This window comes from Lontra canadensis, unplaced genomic scaffold (genome assembly GCF_010015895.1).
Source record: "Lontra canadensis isolate GAN:19392208 unplaced genomic scaffold, GSC_riverotter_1.0 scaffold830, whole genome shotgun sequence".
NCBI lineage: Eukaryota > Metazoa > Chordata > Mammalia > Carnivora > Mustelidae > Lontra > Lontra canadensis.
The window spans coordinates 4,996-22,475 of record NW_022631814.1 but is presented as its reverse complement, the minus strand read 5'-3'; the positions used below and the strand labels follow the sequence as shown (position 1 = coordinate 22,475).

Sequence of the window (17,480 nt, the reverse complement as noted above, 5' to 3'; positions counted from 1 at the left end):
CACCCAGACTCTCCATACTTCCTTAAGGGAACTTTGAAGACAGGGAGATATTCTAGAACACTGGAGTCTTTGTTCAGAGTCAGCAAGACTACATCTGGATATCAGATGAAACAACTGACATGAAGTCCTTGTAAAATTTGGGAAGAGAAGATACTCAATTTCACTGTAATCCAAGCAATGTAAATTGGAACCGGTTGATTCCATTGCCCCTTAGACAAATGGTCAAAGATACCTATAAAAAATTTAATCACACAGACCCTCTAACAAGGCAGTTTTAGTCTTTGGTATTTATTGGAGGTATCTTCACATGTGTGTGAAATGTTGTGTATATACGGATATCCATTGTAGCATTTTTTTTTATACTAGGAAGAGATTGGAAATTACCTAAGTGTCTCCCAATGAAGAATTGTATATATTATGGTTTATTTATAATTTATCCAATTTTCAGGGTGTAGGTATATTCAAAAAAATATAGCATTGTTTATAATAGCAAGAAATTAGAAATTACCCAAGTGTCTTCCAATAAGGAATATAGGATAAATTATGATTCATCTATATAATGGAGTGTAATACAATTACTTAAAAAGAATGAAGGCATTGTATGTCCACTGATATAAAACACTTTTCAAGATACATTCTTAAATGAAAAGCAAGACTTCAATAATGTGTGTGCAATATACCCCCTCCCTCCCTCTGGTTTTTTAAAAATTTTAATTCCAATATAGTTAACATAAACTATTATCTTAGTTTCAGGTGTATAATACAGTGATTCATCAATTCTATACATTACTCAGTGCTCATCATGATAAGAGTACTCCTTAATCCCTTTCACCTATTTAACACATGCCCTCCTTCCCCTCCTCTCTGGTCACCATCAGTTCTCTATATTAAGAGTCTGTTTCTTGATTTATCTATCAGTCTCTCTCTCTCCTTTTTTCCTTTGCTCATTTGTTTTGTTTCTTAAATTCCACATGTGAGTGAAGTCATGATACTTGTTTCACTGACTTTCTTAGAATTATACTCTCTAGCTCCATCCATGTGATTGCAAATGGCAAGATTTTATTCCTTTTTTGTGGCCGAATAATATTCCATTGTATAAATATACAACTTCTTTATCCATTCATCAGTCGAAGGACACTTGAGTTGCTTCCATAATTTGGCTATTATAAAAAATGTTGCTATAAATATCAGGATGCATGTATCCCTTTGGATTAGTATTTTTGTGTTCTTTGGGAAAATACCTAGCAGTGCAATTGATGGATTGTAGGGTCATTCTATTTTTAATGTCTTGAGGAAGCGCCACGCTATTTTCCAGAGTGGTTGCACCAGTCTGCATTCCTACCAACAGCACAAGAGGGTTCCCTTTTCTCCACATACTCATCAACACCTGTTGTTTCTTGTGTTGTTGATTTTAGTCATTCTGACAGGTATGAAGTGATACAGCATTGTAGTTTTGATTTGCATCTCCTTGATGGTCAGTGATGATGAGCATCTTTTCGTGTGTCTATTGACCATCTGGATGTCTTATTTGGAAAAAATGCCTGTTCAGGTCTTCTGCCCATTTTTAATTGGATTATTTGGTTTTGGGGTGTTGAGTTTTTATAGATATGGGATACCAACCCTTTATTAGATATGTCATTTGCAGATATGCTCTTCCATTCTTTAGGTTTCCTTTTAGTTCTTTCACTGTGTAGAAGCTTTTTATTTTGATGTCTTCCTAATAATTTATTTTGGCTCTTATTTCCCTTGACTCAAGAGGCATATGTAGAGAAATGTTGGTATGGCTGATGTCAGAGATATTACTGCAAGTGCTCTCTTCTAGGACTTTAATGGTTTCACATCTCATAATGAGGTCTTTAATCCACTTTGAGTTTATTTTTGTGTGCGGTGTTGGAAAGTTGTCCAGTTTCCTTCTTTTGCATGTTGCTGTCCAGTTTTCCCAACACCATCTGTTGAAGAGACTGTCTTTTTCCCATTGGATGTTCTTTCCTATGTTGTCAAATATAAATTGACCGTATAATTGTGGGTTTATTTCTGGGTTTTCTGTTTCGTTCCATGGATCTATGTGTCTGTTGGTGCCAGTACCCTACTGTTTTGATGACTACAGCTTTGTAATATAAGTTGAAGTCCAGAATTGTGATGCCTCCAACTTTGCTTTTCTTTTTCAGAATTGCTTTGGCTAATTGGGGTCTTTTGTGGTTACACATAAATTTTAGGATTCCTTATTATAGTTCTGTGTAAAACACTGTTGGTATTTTGATATTTTGGTATTTTGATAAATGTGTAGATTGCTTTAGGTAGTATAGACTTTTTAGCAATATTTATTCTTCCAACCCTATGTATGTGTGTGTTTTCTTTTTTTAAATTTAAATTTATTTACCCAACTTATAGTACATAATTCATTTCAGCTGTAGTGTTCAATAATTTATCAGTTGTGTATAATACAACTTATCATGAATACTGGGTGTGTGTGTGTGTGTGTTTTAAATGCAAGAATATCTCTGGAAGAATTCAGATGAAACTAGTTGTTTTCATTACCTTCAGAGAAAGGAATTGGGTAACTAGGGAACTTTCCCTGCTTTTTGTACCATGTGTGTCTGTTATCTATTTTTTAAAAAATCTTAATTTTCAAAATTATTGCCAGTTTGTTCAAAATACTGCTTTTCAAGAGGTAGCTTTGACCTTTTTCCAAGGGCAAGAACAGCCTGAAGAGCAAGAGTGAAAATTACACCTAAGATTAAGAAAGGTGAGGGGTGCCTGGGTGGCTCAGTGGGTCAAGCCTCTGCCTTTGGCTCAGGTCATGATCTCAGGGTCCTGGGATCGAGCCCCGCATCAGGCTCTCAGCTCAGCAGGGAACCTGCTTCCCCCTCTCTCTCTGCCTCTCTGCCTACTTGTGGTCTCTGTCTGTCAAATAAATAAATAAAATCTTCAAAAAAAAAAAAAAGAAAGGTGAAACTCAGATTTCTCCAGTAAAAGAGATTCATCTTGAAATATATTACAGTGATCCAAAACATGTAGAGGCAAGAAAAAAACATATAGATAGACCCAAGAGGGATACCAAAGGGTGATATATTCCAGGGAATAAGAGATTTAGTGTGATGAAGGCATAATCAGTTCAAAGGGGGGGGGGGTTGCACAGCAAGGAAGACTTAATAGGAACAATGAAGATATTTATGCAGCAGAAACCAGTAAGGCAAATAAAAGGATGTTTGGAGATGGTTTGTATTAGTGAGGGTTGGAATCCCAATAGACAGAGGTAATTAAAACCCTGTAATAATAGGAGTTTGGAGATGCAACAAAGACGGTGAGGTAAAACTCCAAATATGTTTTTAAAGATTTGTTTATTTATTTTAGAGCAAGAGATAGAGACAATGGGGGAGGGGCAAAGGGAGAAGGAGAGAAGCAGACTCCTCACTGAGCATGGAGTCCAGTGTGGGGTTTGATTCCACAATGCTGAGATCATGACCTGAGCTGAAATCAAGAGGCAGATGCTCAATTGACTAAGCCACCCAGGTGCCCTGAAAAACTCCAAATATTAATAATTATGTATGTGGAATACATCATACAAGAGAAGAATTTTTTTTTACAGTAGTTGTTTATAACAAAGGGAAGTCATAGGAGCAGTCCTGAAACATAGGCTCCAATTCAGGTAAAGAACAAGGGATGCTTCTCTAGCTAGTGAACTTTGGATGACGAGATCCAGGTAGATGTGAAGAAGGCATGCATCTTGGTATACAATTTTGACAAGACCTCCAAATCCCTTAAAATTGTGATGGTGGGCATCTGGGCATGAGCACCCAGTATACCAATTCCCTGTTCTCTTAGATCCAGTAACAAGACAAAATACCCCAGTTATGAATGGAATTTTGCAAACATACTTTTCCAATTTTGATTGAAGCACTTAAAAGTAGAATAATTGCTCTTTACAAGCTACAAAATCTGCTTTTGTAGCTGCTTAATAAGTTGTTTTACCTGATAGTTGACAAATAACTTGTTTTCAATGTCAAAAATAGTGGTCTTGGGGCACCTGGGTGGCTCAGTCGTTGGGCGTCTGCCTTCGGCTCAGGTAATGATCCCAGGATCCTGAGATTGAGCCCCACATTGGGCTCCCTGCTTGGCGGGAAGCCTGCTTCTCCCTCTCTTACTCCCCCTGCTTGTGTTCCCTCTCTCACTGTCTCTGTCAAATAAATAAAATAAAATAAAATAAAATAAAATAAAATAAAATATAGTGGTCTTACATTTATTAAGTACTTTATAATTTTTAAGAGGATTTTCTTTTTCTTTTTTTTTAAGAGAGAGAGAGATTATGCATGTGCACAGCAGGGAGGGGCAGAGAAAGGGGGAGAGAGAGAATCTTGAGCAGGCTTTATGCTCAGCGCAGAGCCCAATGGGGCTCAGTCTCACAACCATGTGATCATGACCTGAGCTGAAATCAAGAGTTGGTTGTTTAAAGAACTGAGCCACCCACGCACCTTAAAAGGATTTCCATAAATTCCTTTATTTGTTTTCCAAACAACACAACTGTTTTGTTCTCAAAGCACTTCTGTGATAAATGTAGGGTATTACTATCTAATTATTACCTATCTGTGCCTAATTTTGGAGATATAAAATGGCTTATTCAAAAGTCACACTATTGGTTTCTACAACATTCAGTATTCCCAGAGCATTCTATACTTTGAACGCCATTCTGATCAAAATACCAATGGCATTTTTCAAAGTGCTGGAACATACAATCCAATTGTATGGAACTAGAAAAGACCCTGAATAGCCAAGGGAATGTTGAAAAGAGAAACAAAACTGGGAGCATCACGCTGCCTGATTTCAAGCTATATTACAAAGCTATGATCACCAAGACAGCATGGTATTGGCACAAAAACAGACACATAGATCAATGGAACAGAATAGAGAGCGCAGAAATGGACCCTCAACTTTATGGTCAACTAATCAGCAAAGAAGGAAAAAATATCCAATGGGAAAAAAGACAGTCTCTTCAATAAGTGGTGCTGGAAAAATTGGACAGCTATATACAGAAGAGTGGAACTTGGCCATTCTCTTACACTCTACATAAAGATAAACTCAAAATGGATCAATGATCTCAATGTGAGGCAGGAATCCAACAAAATCCTAGAGGAGAGCATAGGCAGTAAACTTTTCAACATCAACCACAGCAACTTCTTTCAAAACACATCTCCAAAAGCAAGGGAAACAAAAGTGAAAATGAACTTTTGGGACTTCATCAAGATAAAAAGCTTCTGGGGTGCCTGGGTGGCTCAATCGTTAGGCATCTGCCTTTGGCTCAGGTTTTGATCTCCAGGTCCTGGGATGGAGCTCTGTGTCAGGCTCTCTGCTCCACGAGAGGCCTGCTTATCCCTCTCCTACTCCCCCTGCTTGTGTTCCTGTTCTCGTTGTCTCTCTCTTTGTCAAACAAATAAATAAAATCCTTTAAAAAAAAAAAAGATAAAAAGTCTTCTGCAGAGCAAAGGAAACAGTCAGCAAAACAAAGAGACGACCCACAGAATGGGAGAACATATTTGTAAATGACACTACAGATAAAAGGCTGGCATCCAAGGTCTATAAAGAACTTCTCAAACTTAACATCCCAGAAACAGGAAATCAAGTCAAAAAATGGGAAGAAGACATGAACAGACACTTCTCCAAAGAAGACAAACAAATGGCTAACAGACACATGAAAAAATGTTCAACAGCATTAGCCATCAGGGAAATGCAAATCAAAACCACATTGAGATACCACCCTACACCAGTTAGAATGGCAAAAATTGACAAGACAAGAAACAACAAATGTTGGAGAGGCTGTGAAGAAAGGGGAACCCTCTTCTACTATTGGTGGGAATGCAAGTTGGTACAGCGACTTTGGAAAACAATATGGAGGTTTCTCAAAAAGTTAAAAATAGAGCTACCTTATGATGCAGCAATTGCACTACTGGGTATTTACCCTAAAATGCAGATGTAGTGAAAAGAGCTATATGCACCACAATGTTCATAGCAGCAATGTCCACAATAGCAAAACTATGGAAGGAGACAAGACGCCCTTCAACAGATGAATGGATAAAGATGTGGTCTATATATATAATGGAATATTACTCAGCCATCAGAAAGGATGAATACCAAACATTTGCTTTGACACAGATGGAACTGGAGGGGATTATGCTAAGTGAAATAAGTCAGAGAAGGACAATTATTATATGGTTTCACTCATATGTTGAACATAAGAAATAGTGCAGAGGATTATAGGGGAAGGGAGGGAAAAATGAAGGGGGATTCAGAGGGGTAGACAAACCATGACAGTCTATGGACCCCGGGAAACAAACCGAGGGTTTCAGAGGGGTGGGGTGGGGGGATGGGTGAACCCGGTGATGGGTATTGAGGAGGATATGTATTGCATGGAGCACTGGGTGTTACACGCAAACAAAGAATCATGGAACACTACATCAAAAACTAATGATGTACTACTGTATGGTGACTAACATAATAAAAATTATAATTAAAGAAATTTTGGTGGTCTATAAATTTGCCATCACCCTGTAAAAACAGGCTATACTAAACTGAAATAAATTAGAAACTGAATTAGTTGGCGTATAAGTTAGGTTTCTTCAGAGAAACAGAATATATAGACATAGACATAGATACATAGATAGATCTTTCTCTCAGAGAGAGATTTCAAACAATTTCCTCATATGGTTGCAGGAGCTAGAAGGTTCTAAATCTGCAGGGCAGGCTGACAAGCTATAAATCCCACAAAGAAATGAATGTCTTAAGTTGGAAGGCCAACTGGAGACAACATTCCTTCCTCAAGGTGGTCTTTTCTCTTAAGACCTTAAACTGATTGAATGAGGCCCCCTTACGTTAGGGAGAATAATCTACTTTACTCAAAGTCTAGTTATTTAAATGTCAACCTCATCTAAAAAATACCTTCAGCAACATCTTCGTTAGTATTTGTTTAAACAGTTGGACACCATAGCCTAGCCAAACTGACACAAAAAATTAACCATTGCTCTCAGGATTTGGAATGCCTGTGTAACTCATATCCTAAATTAATGGCTTAAGCAAGTTAGCTTTCATTTTTTTTAAGATTTTATTTACTTATTTATTTGAGAGAGAGAGAGAGCAAGAGAGCACTCATGAGTAGGGGTAAGGATGGAGGGAAAGTGAGAAGCAGATTCTCCACTGAACAGGGAGCCCAACTCAGGGCTGGATCCCAGGACCCCAAGATCATGACCTGAGCTGAAGTCAGATGCTTAATGGACTGAGCCACCCAGGTGTCCCAAGGAAGTCAGCTTTCAAGTCAGCTGTCAAAAGTAGCAGTCCAGAGCTGGTATAGTGACTCAACAATCATTAAGTGTTCAAACCCATTCCAGTTTGTTGCTCCATTGTCTTGAACATGTAGCTTCTGCCTCATGTCCCAAAACGACTGCCTTAGCCTCAACTGTCACATTCTCATTCAAGTTTGCAGGAAGAGGGGAAGAAGAAGAGTGTCTACTTCCTTTTAAAGACACTTCCTGGGAGTTTCCCATATCTTACACACACAATCCAGAATTTAGTTATATAGCCACACTTAGTTACAATGGAGGCTGAGAACTATTGTCTTTATCTTGGTGTCTACTGACCTGGCTAAAACTCTGGGAATCTGAACTTGGGGATTCAGGGAAGAAAGAATGGATAGATATTGGAAAGAGGTCTACCATGTACAGTTTACTACACTTAATAACTGAAGGGATGCTCTTTCTTCCATGGTGTACACCATAAAATATTCAGAGCTACTCGTCTGTGAATGCAAATTATTGAATGACACATAAAAATATGCTTAATCTATACATAGTTAAAAACACTATACAGATCCAGGGTTACTAATCCCTGTACGGTCTATAGTTAATTTAAAATTCTTGATTTTTAATGTATTGAACATGAAGTTAAGTGATGACTACATGAAAGTAGGCATTCTGTATACAGCTGGGTGCACTGCACAACTTAAGGGGGGCATTTACATTCTGTTCTGTTCCACAGATTTTTCTGCATTTCATCTTAGCTAAAAGACTTATTCCATCTTCAATTGTGAGTACTGCACACCCAGAAGTTGCCATCGCAATCTATGCCAAGTTTATTTATTGATTCCTGACATGCTCAAAATAGAGGTAAGTACTGTTAATTACAGTGTACAAGTCAGTTGGTGTCATTTATGTTGTGTATACCATGAACCTTTCTGGACTCCTTCTGTGGTTAATGTGTAGTTAGTGACAGTCTTGTAAAAGTAAATGTGAACATACTGCATAGTTTAAGGGACTCTATTAATATTACAGTCTATCTCATGAATCTTTCTAGATCTGTCATATATTCAGTGTGGAAGTTTGTGTTGGCCACATGAAATTAGACTGTGCTATGTATTTTAAATACAGTGCAAAACAGAAGTGGTGATCCCAGTCTATGCCATGGATCTTTCTAATCTCTTCATATGCTCAGTGTAGGGGTAGATAATGGTCACATGACAATAAATGTATCCTTGTACATTTGGGTACACTATACAACTGAAGAGGTACTAGTCACTATCTGGTAAAGTCCATGGTTATTTCTGACCTTGTCATATGTTAAGGTAGGGATAAGTGATAGCCATATCGATTTATACTTATTTCACTTACACTTGGATATACTGTGCTATTCAAGGACTGAGAGCCACATTCCAGTCTATGCCATGGATCTTAGAAAGATTCTTCATATGGCCAGTATGGAGGTTAATGATGGCCTTATAAAATTAGATTTACTGGGGCGCCTGGGTGGCTCAGTGGGTTAAAGCCTCTGCCCTCGGCTCAGGTCATGATCCCAGGGTCCTGGGATCAAACCCTGCATCGGGCTCTCTGCTCGGCAGGGAGCCTGCTTCCCTTCCTCTCTCTCTGCCTGCCTCTCTGTCTACTTGTAATCTCTGTCAAATAAATAAATAAAATCTTTTAAAAAAATAAAAATAAATAAAATTAGATTTACTGCATATACAGTTGAGTGTACTGTACAGTTTAAAGGCTGCCAATCCCATGAAGAATTGTGGACCCATATTCTTGTGGGGGTAAATGCCACATTCAAGTAAATATATTCTGTGTAAATTTTGGTGCACTAAAAAATTTAAGGATGTCAATCACATCCTAGTTTGTGACACAGATCTTTCTGAGCTCCTCATATGCTCAGTGAGGAAGTAAGTGATTTCTACAGTAAAGAAGGGTTATTCAAAATGGAAATCTAAACCACAGTGAGACAGCATCTCATACCTGGCTATTATCAAAAGGATGAAAAAACAAATATCGACAATGATGTGGAAAAAAGGGACTCCTTGTACACAGTTGGTCAGAATGTAAATTGGTACAACCACTATGGAAAACAGTGTTTCCTCAGAAAATTAAAAATAGAACTACCCTAGGGTCCAGCAATTATACTTCTGAGTATTTTGTCTGAAAACAAAACAAAACAGGGGTGCCTAAGTGGCAATTGATTAAGCATCCAACTCTTGATTTCTGCCAGGTCGTGATCTCAGGGTTGTGAGATCATGCCCCACATCAGGCTCTGTGCTCAGTGTGGAGTCTGCTTAAGACTCTCTATCCCTCTCCCTCTGCCTCTTCCCCCTAAAATAAATAAATAAATCTTTTTTTAAAAGTGCTAATTTAGGGGCGCCTGCTTGGCTCAGAGGGCTAAGCCTCTGCCTTCAGCTCAGGTCACGGTCCAAGAGTCCTGGGATCAAGCCCCACATCAGGCTCTCTGCTCAGAAGGGAGCCTGCTTCTCCCCCTCTCTCTGTCTGCTGCTCTGCCTACTTGTGATCTCTGTTAAATAAATAAATAAAATCTTTTTTTTTAAGTGCTAATTTAGGGGCCTCTGGATGGCTCAGTCAGTTAAGCATCTGCCTCTAGCTCAGGGTCCTGGAATAGAGCCCTGTGTCCGGCTCGCTGCTCAGCGGGAGTCTGCTTTTCCCTCTGCCCCTCCCCACTGCTCCCACTCCCTCTCTCTCACACAAAAATAAATAAAATAATTTTTTGAAAAAGCACCTGGGTGGCTCGGTGGGTTAAACCTCTGCCTTCAGCTCAGGTCATGATCTCAAGGTCCTGGGATCAAGCCCCACATTGGGCTCTCTGCTCAGCGGGGAGCCTGTTCTCCCCCACCTGCCTCTCTGTCTACTTGTGATCTCTCTCTCTGGCAAATAAATAAATAAAATCTTTTAAAAATTAAAAAAATAAAAAAGCACTAATTTGAAAAGATAGATGCACCCTCATGTTCACTGTAGCATTATTTACAATAGCCAAGACATGGAAACAACCTAAATGTCCATCACTGGATGACACAGATAAAGAAAATGTGGTATCAGGAAAAAGTCTCTTCAACAAATGGTGTTGGGAAAACTGGAGACCAACATGCAAAAGAATGAAACGGAACCACTTTCTTACACCATACACAAAATAAACTCAAGATGGATTAAAGACCTAAATGTGTGACCTGAAACTCTAAAAATCCTAGAAGAGAACACAAACAGTAATTTCTCTGACATTGGCTACAGCAACTTTTTTCTAGATAGGTCCCCTGAGGCAAGGAAAACAAAAGCAAAAATAAAATATTGGGATTATATCAAATAAAAAGCTTTTGCTTGGCAAAGGAAACAACAAAACTAACCAGCAAACTACTGAATGGCAGAAGATATTTGCAAATGACATATCAAATAAAGGTTTAATATTCAAAAGATATAATGAACTTGTAAAACCGAGCACCCAAAAAACAAATAATCTGATTAAAAATGGGCAGAAGACATGAAGAGACATTTCTCAAAAGAAGACATCCAGATGGCCAACAGACATACAAAAAGATGCTCAACATCACTCATCATCAGGGAAATGCAATTCAAAACTACAATGAGCGATCACCTCACACCTGCCAGAATGGCTGAAATTAACAACACATGAAATAACAGGTGTTGGTGAAAATGTGAAGAAGGGGGATCCCTCGTGCACTGTTTGTGGGAATGCAAACTTGTGCAGCCACTCTGGAAAATAGTATGGAGCTTCCTCAAGACATTAAAAATAGAACTACCCTCTAATCCAGCAATTGCACTGCTGGATATTTTCCCAAAGAATACAAAAATACTTAATCCAAAGGGATACATGCACTGTGATGTTGAAGCAGCATTATTTACAGTAACCAAGTCATGGAAACAGCCCAAGTGTCCATTGATGGATGAATGGATAAAGAAGATGTGGGGTGTTGGGGGGGGGAGTGTGTGTGTGTGTGTGTGTGTGTGCACACGCGCACGTGCGCACACACACACAAACACACAATGTAATATTACTCAGCCATAAAAACAAAATATTGCCCTTTACACTAATACAGATGGAGATAGAGAGTACTATGCTAAGTAAAATACATTGGAGAAAGACAAATACCATACAATTTCACTCATATGTGGAATTTAAGAAACAAAAGAAATGAGTGAAGGGGAAAAAAAAAGAGGCAAACCAGTAAACAGATTCTTAACTATAGAGAACAAACTGATGGTTACCAGAGGGGAGGATTAAACTGGTGATGGGGATTAAGGAGTATGGTTGTTGTGATGAGCACTGGGTGATGTATGGAAATGTTGAATCACTATAATGTACACCTGACACTGACACTGTGGGTTAACTAATTGGAATTAAAAACTTAGAAAAAAAGAAAATATGGTATCTACATGTTTGTGTGTGTATGTGTGTATATATATATGTAAGATATATGTATTATATATCATTTATCTTATATATACACATTATATATAATATAGATATATATGTATTTCCATATAATACATATAATACACCTGCATGTGTATATATAATTCTTGCATATAGTATATATGTAATATATTATTATTATAATATATATATGGCCCAATATTATTCGACCATAAAAATGAATGAAATCTTGCCATTTATGACAATGTGGAGGGATCTTGAGGACATTTTGCTAAGTGCAATAATGCCAAAGAAGATAAATGCCATATGATCTCATTTATATATTGAATCCTTTAAAAAAAAATGAGCTCATGGGTATAGAGAACAGACTGGTAGTTGCCTGAGGGGGAGAGTGATGGTGGGTGAAGTGGGTAAAGGACATCAAAAGGTACAAACTTCCAGTTATAAAATGTGTCATGGGAATGTTGTGTACAGTATGGTGACTATCATTAATAATACTATATTACATATTTGAGAATAGTTAAGAGAGGGGCGCCTGGGTGGCACAGTCCGTTAAGCCTCTGTCTTCAGCTCAGGTCATGATCCTGGGGTACTATCTGGCTCTCTGCTCAGCGGGAAGTCTGCTTCTCCCTGCCTCTGCCTCCCCACCTACCCCACTCATGCTCTCTCTCTTTCTCTCAAATAAATAAATTTATATTTAAGATTTTATTTATTTCTTTGACAGAGAGAGCATGCACAAGTAGTGGGAGCAGCAGGCAGGACCCTGGGACCCAGTGACCCCAGGATCCTGGGATCACAACTCGAGCCGAAGGCAGCTGCTTAACTGATTGAGCCACCCAGGTGCCTCTAAATAAATAAAATCTTTTTTTTAAAGAAAAAGTAAGAAAGAAAGTAGCTAAGAGAGTAAATTTTGAAAGCTCTCATCATGCGAAGAAAGACTTACATCAGGGCTCCCTGCTCAGAAGGGAGTCTGCTTCTGCCTCTCCCTCTGCCTGCCACACACACACTCTCATTCTGTGTCAAATAAATTGCCACTCATACAACAGTCTGATACCATGGATATTTCTGGACTTCTAATATGGTCAATGTGGAGGTAACCAAGGGCATCATAGAAATGAAATATTCCTTAAACTTTTGGTACACTTCACAACTCACAGGGTGCCATTCATATACTTTTATATACAGTGTGTATTCCTGATCTCCTCCTGTGGTTCATGCAGGGACAAGAGATTGCCAAATGAAAGTAGATATATTCAATGCACATATGCATGCAGTGCATGAATGAATGGATTTCATTTACTATGTGGCCCAATCCATGGTGTTTTCTAGACTCCTCTGTTCTTAAAGTTGTAACAAGTAATGCCCACATGAAAGTAGACTTATTCCATGCACAGTTCAGGGCACTGCACAACTGAAGGAGTGCCATTTACTGTCTTACCTATCAGTAGATATTTGTGGACTCTTCACTTCTTACTGTGGAGGTATGTAATGGCCACAATAAATTAGAGTATTCCATATGTTGTTGATTGCACTCCAGACTCATTTAGTGCCATTCACATCACCATCTGCACCATGGACCTTTCTGTCCATGCTCATATAGAGCTAAGTTTGAGGTTCATAAAGGTAAACTGAGTATGGCTGCAGGCACTGTGTGCTCAAGATATGTCATTCACATCCTAGTCTTTGCCGTGGAGGTTTTGGATCCCTGATGTGGTCAGTGTGGAAGAAGTGATGGTCACATGAATGTCAACTAGTTCCATGTGCAGCTCTGTGCTCTGCACACTCAAGGGTGCCATTTACATCTTAGTTTATGACATGGATCTTTCTGGATCCTCATAGGCACAACTGGGGAAGCAAGTGATGGCACATGAAAGTCCGTTTATTCCATTTATGCTTGGGTATGCATGAGAAATAGTTGGCCAGGCTAAGACAGAGAAGCAAAGAAACTGAGCAGGATCATCCTCAGAGGGTCAAGGACACCAAACTCCAATAGCCTACTTCTATTTGTTATTTTCTCAGGAAAATCAGAAACTTTTTGTCTTTTTAAAAGCCCTACATTCCTTTAAAAATATTCCCACTATTTTGGTTTTAATCTGATGCAAAAATGTAATTCCTTAAGCACTTGCCATGTTTTAGACACACTGAGAAGCCCATTATGTATTTCATTTCATTTATTCATTTCCATGGTCTCATGAGTTAGATACTAGTCATATCCCATTTTTAAGAATGAGGAAACTGAGCTTTCTTTTCACCCTCCACACCCTCTTGCCAGCACTGCTCTGGCTGCACCACGTCTGCTCAGAGCTCCCGGCTCTTGCTAAGCTAGCATCATCACGCTTTTTCTCCAGCCACCATCATGATCATCTCTTGGGACCTCATCTACTAGGATGAGATGTTGTCCACCATCTACAAGATCTGGGAGATGACACAGGGGCTGTGCCTGGAGGTGGAGATGATGGTCAGGAGGACAGAGGGCAACACTGATGACTCACTTATTGGTGGAAACACCTCCACAGGAGGCCCTGAGAGTGAGAGTACAGAAAGCCCAGTCACCACTGGTGGTGATACTGTCCTGAACCATCACTTACGGAAACCAGCTGCACCAAAGAAGCCTACAAGAAGCACGTCAAAGATTACATCAAATCAGTCAAAGGCAAACTTGAAGAACAGCAGCCAGAAAGAGTAAAACCTTTTATGACAGTGGCTGCAAAGCACATCAAGCACATCCTTGCTAACTGCAAAAACTACCAGTTCTTTCCTGATGAAAACATGGACCGAGAGGGCATGGTTGCTCTGCAGGGTTATTCTGAGGATGGCAGGACCCCACACAGGATTTTCTTTAAGGATGGTGTGGAAATGGAAAAATGTTAATGAATTTGGCTCTGACTTTGGATGTATCACCTGTTGTCATCGCTGACTGCTGCTCTTCATCCACATGACAACAGGACTTAGACGAATGGAACTGATGCCATCTTGAGCTCTTCATTTATTTTGACCTTGATTTATCTGGAGTGGAGTGATTTATTAAAAAAAAGTAAAAAATAAACTTGTCAGGGTATCTACAAATAAAATGTATTTAAGCTAAAAGCATGGGTGGGGGGATGGCGCCTGGGTGGCTCAGTCAGTTGAGTAACTAACTCTTGATTTGAGGTCAGGTCATGATCTTGAGGTTGTGGGATCAAGCCTTACATAGGACTCCACACTAAGTGGGGAGTCTGTTGGAGAATCTCTGTCTCTCCCTCCCTCTCCTTCCACCCCCTTGCTCTTTCTCTCTCTTAAATGGGTAAATAAATCTTCAGGAAAAAAATAAACTGAGCAAATGAGGAAACTGAAGCACTTACAAAGCTGTTAAGTAATAAAGCCAAGATTTTAATTTAGGTCAATCTGAAACCATAGCTCAAAGTATGCAATCTTGTAAATACCTCTTTAAAGTATGCTGTCATTCTATTAATGGTTTTTTGAGCAAAGAAATTTAGCTGCTTCATAAATATTACATTTTGGAAAAATGGAAAGCTCATTGACGGAAAATGTGAAGCAGGAGATCTCCAACTGTCATGTGTATAAAGTGCCATATTAATTAATGTGCTCCAGTGGCTGACATTTCATTCTATTCAAAGGAGATTAAATTTAAGATTTAAAAAATTATGATGGTAGCTTTCCCTTGGATCTTTGCCTAGTAAAACAGTCAAGTATGATGAAAGCAAAAAGGGTTTATACAACCTTCTCAGAGGGAGCTCAGTTCACTTTGGGGAAAGTGAGTTACTGCAGAGATAAGAAGAATGTATCTAAAGGAAGCTATTGTGGCAGTGTCTTCTTCCTGCTGGGCCTGAGCCTTCCACATAGATCCTGAGACCATATCTCAAGACCTTTTTAAAAGCACCGTTATATGAATTAATACATCATTCAAAAGTGAAATTAAATTCAAATCCCTAGGAAAAGAAAATGAATACTTAAGGAGAGTGATTCTGTAGCTACATTGGCCAACACAATTAAGTTCTAGCTTTTAGATCGTTCCAGTTAGTCTGTCAGTGCAATATTGAACTGCTAACAAATTAGGGAGAGATGGTCTTCTGTTTATAAACAAGCTTCTGTTTATAAACACCAGATGTTTCTGGAACCACAGTTTTTGCCGGGGAGATTTAATTTTGCCTTGGAGTTTAAAAAGATTGGAGTAGTTGGGCTCTCGGTCCCATATTGAACTTGAGTTCAAAGAAGTGAGTCCAGTCTCAAAATGGAAGTAGAGCCGCTGCCCAGTCGCCCCTGGCCCAACTCCGGCCATCACCACTGCCACCAGGGGGAGGAGGGCTATGATCCAAAGGAACCAGAGCAGTTGAAAAAACTGTTTATTGGTGGTTTGAGCTTTGAAAATATAGATGGTAGTTTAAGAGAACATTTTGAAAAATGGGGTACACTTACAGATTGTGTGGTGATGAGAGACCCCCAAACAAAACGTTCTAGGGGTTTTGGTTTTGTGACTTACTCGTGTGTTGAAAATGTGGATGCAGCAATCAACCACACAAGGTTGATGGGCGTGTGGTGGAACCAAAGAGAGTTGTTTCTAGCAAGGATTCTGTAAAGCCTGGTGCTCATATAACAGTGAAGAAAATTTTTGTTGGTAGTATTAAAGAAGATACAGAAGAATATAATTTGAGAGACTACTTTGAAAAGTATGGCAAGATTGAAACCATAGAAGTTATGGAAGACAGAGTAGAAAAAAGAGAGGAGTTGCTTTTGTAACTTCTGATACATGATAATGATACAGTTGATAAAATAGTTGTTCAGAAATACCCCACTATTAAATGGCATAATTGTTAAGTGAAAAAGGCCCTTTCTCAAAAAGAATTGCAGTCTGCTGGATCACAAAGAGGTTGTGGAGGTGGATCTGGTAACTTCATGGGTTGTGAAGGAAACTTTGGAGGTAGTAGTAACTTTGGCCATGGTGGAAACTTTGGTGGAAGAGGAGGCTATGGTGGTGGAGGTGGTGGCAGCAGAGGTAGTTATGGAGGAGGTGATGGTGGATAAAATGGATTTGGAGGTGATAGTGGCAACTATGGTGGTGGTCCTGGTTCTAGTAGTAGAGGAGGCTACGGTGATAGTGGACCAGGATATGGAAACCAAGGAGGTGGATATGGAGATGGTGGTGGAGGATATGGTGGTTACAATGAAGGAGGAAATTTTGGAGGTGGTAACTATGGTGGTGGTGGGAACTATAATGATTTTGGAAATTATAGTGGACAACAGCAATTCAATTACGGACCCATGAAGGGGGGAAGTTTTGGTGGAAGAAGCTTGGGCAGTCCCTATGGTGATGGTTATGGATCTGGTGGTGGAAGTGGTGCATATGGTAGCAGAAGGTTCTAAAAACTTTTCAGAAGAAAAGGGTTACAGTTCTTAGCAGGAGAGAGAGCGAGGAGTTGTCAGGAAAGCTGCAGGTTACTTTAAGACAGTCATCCCAAATGCATTAGAGGAACTGTAAAAATCTGCCACAAAAGGAACAATGATCCATAGTCAGAAAAGTTACTGCAGCTTAAACAGGAAACTCTTCTTGTTCAGGGCTATCACAACCACAGTTTGCAAAAAGTGCAGCTACTGTTTAATGCAATGTAGTGTCAATTAGATGTACATTCCTGAGGTCTTTTATCTGTTGTAGCTTTGTCTTTTTCTTTTTCTTTTCATTACATCAGGTATATTGCCCTGTAAATTGTGGTAGTGGTACCAGCAATAAAAAACTAAGGAATATTTAACTTTACAAAAAAAAAAAAAGATTGGAGTAG

At 39.1% G+C, this 17,480-nt stretch overlaps 2 pseudogenes; both read left to right on the top strand.

The window, feature by feature from the left end:
- Window positions 1-14,062: 14,062 nt before the first annotated feature.
- On the top strand, window positions 14,063-14,626 carry LOC116863279 (annotated as a pseudogene).
- A 1,311-nt stretch (window positions 14,627-15,937) lies between these two features.
- Window positions 15,938-17,192, top strand: LOC116863278 (annotated as a pseudogene).
- The last annotated feature ends 288 nt before the right edge of the window (window positions 17,193-17,480 follow it).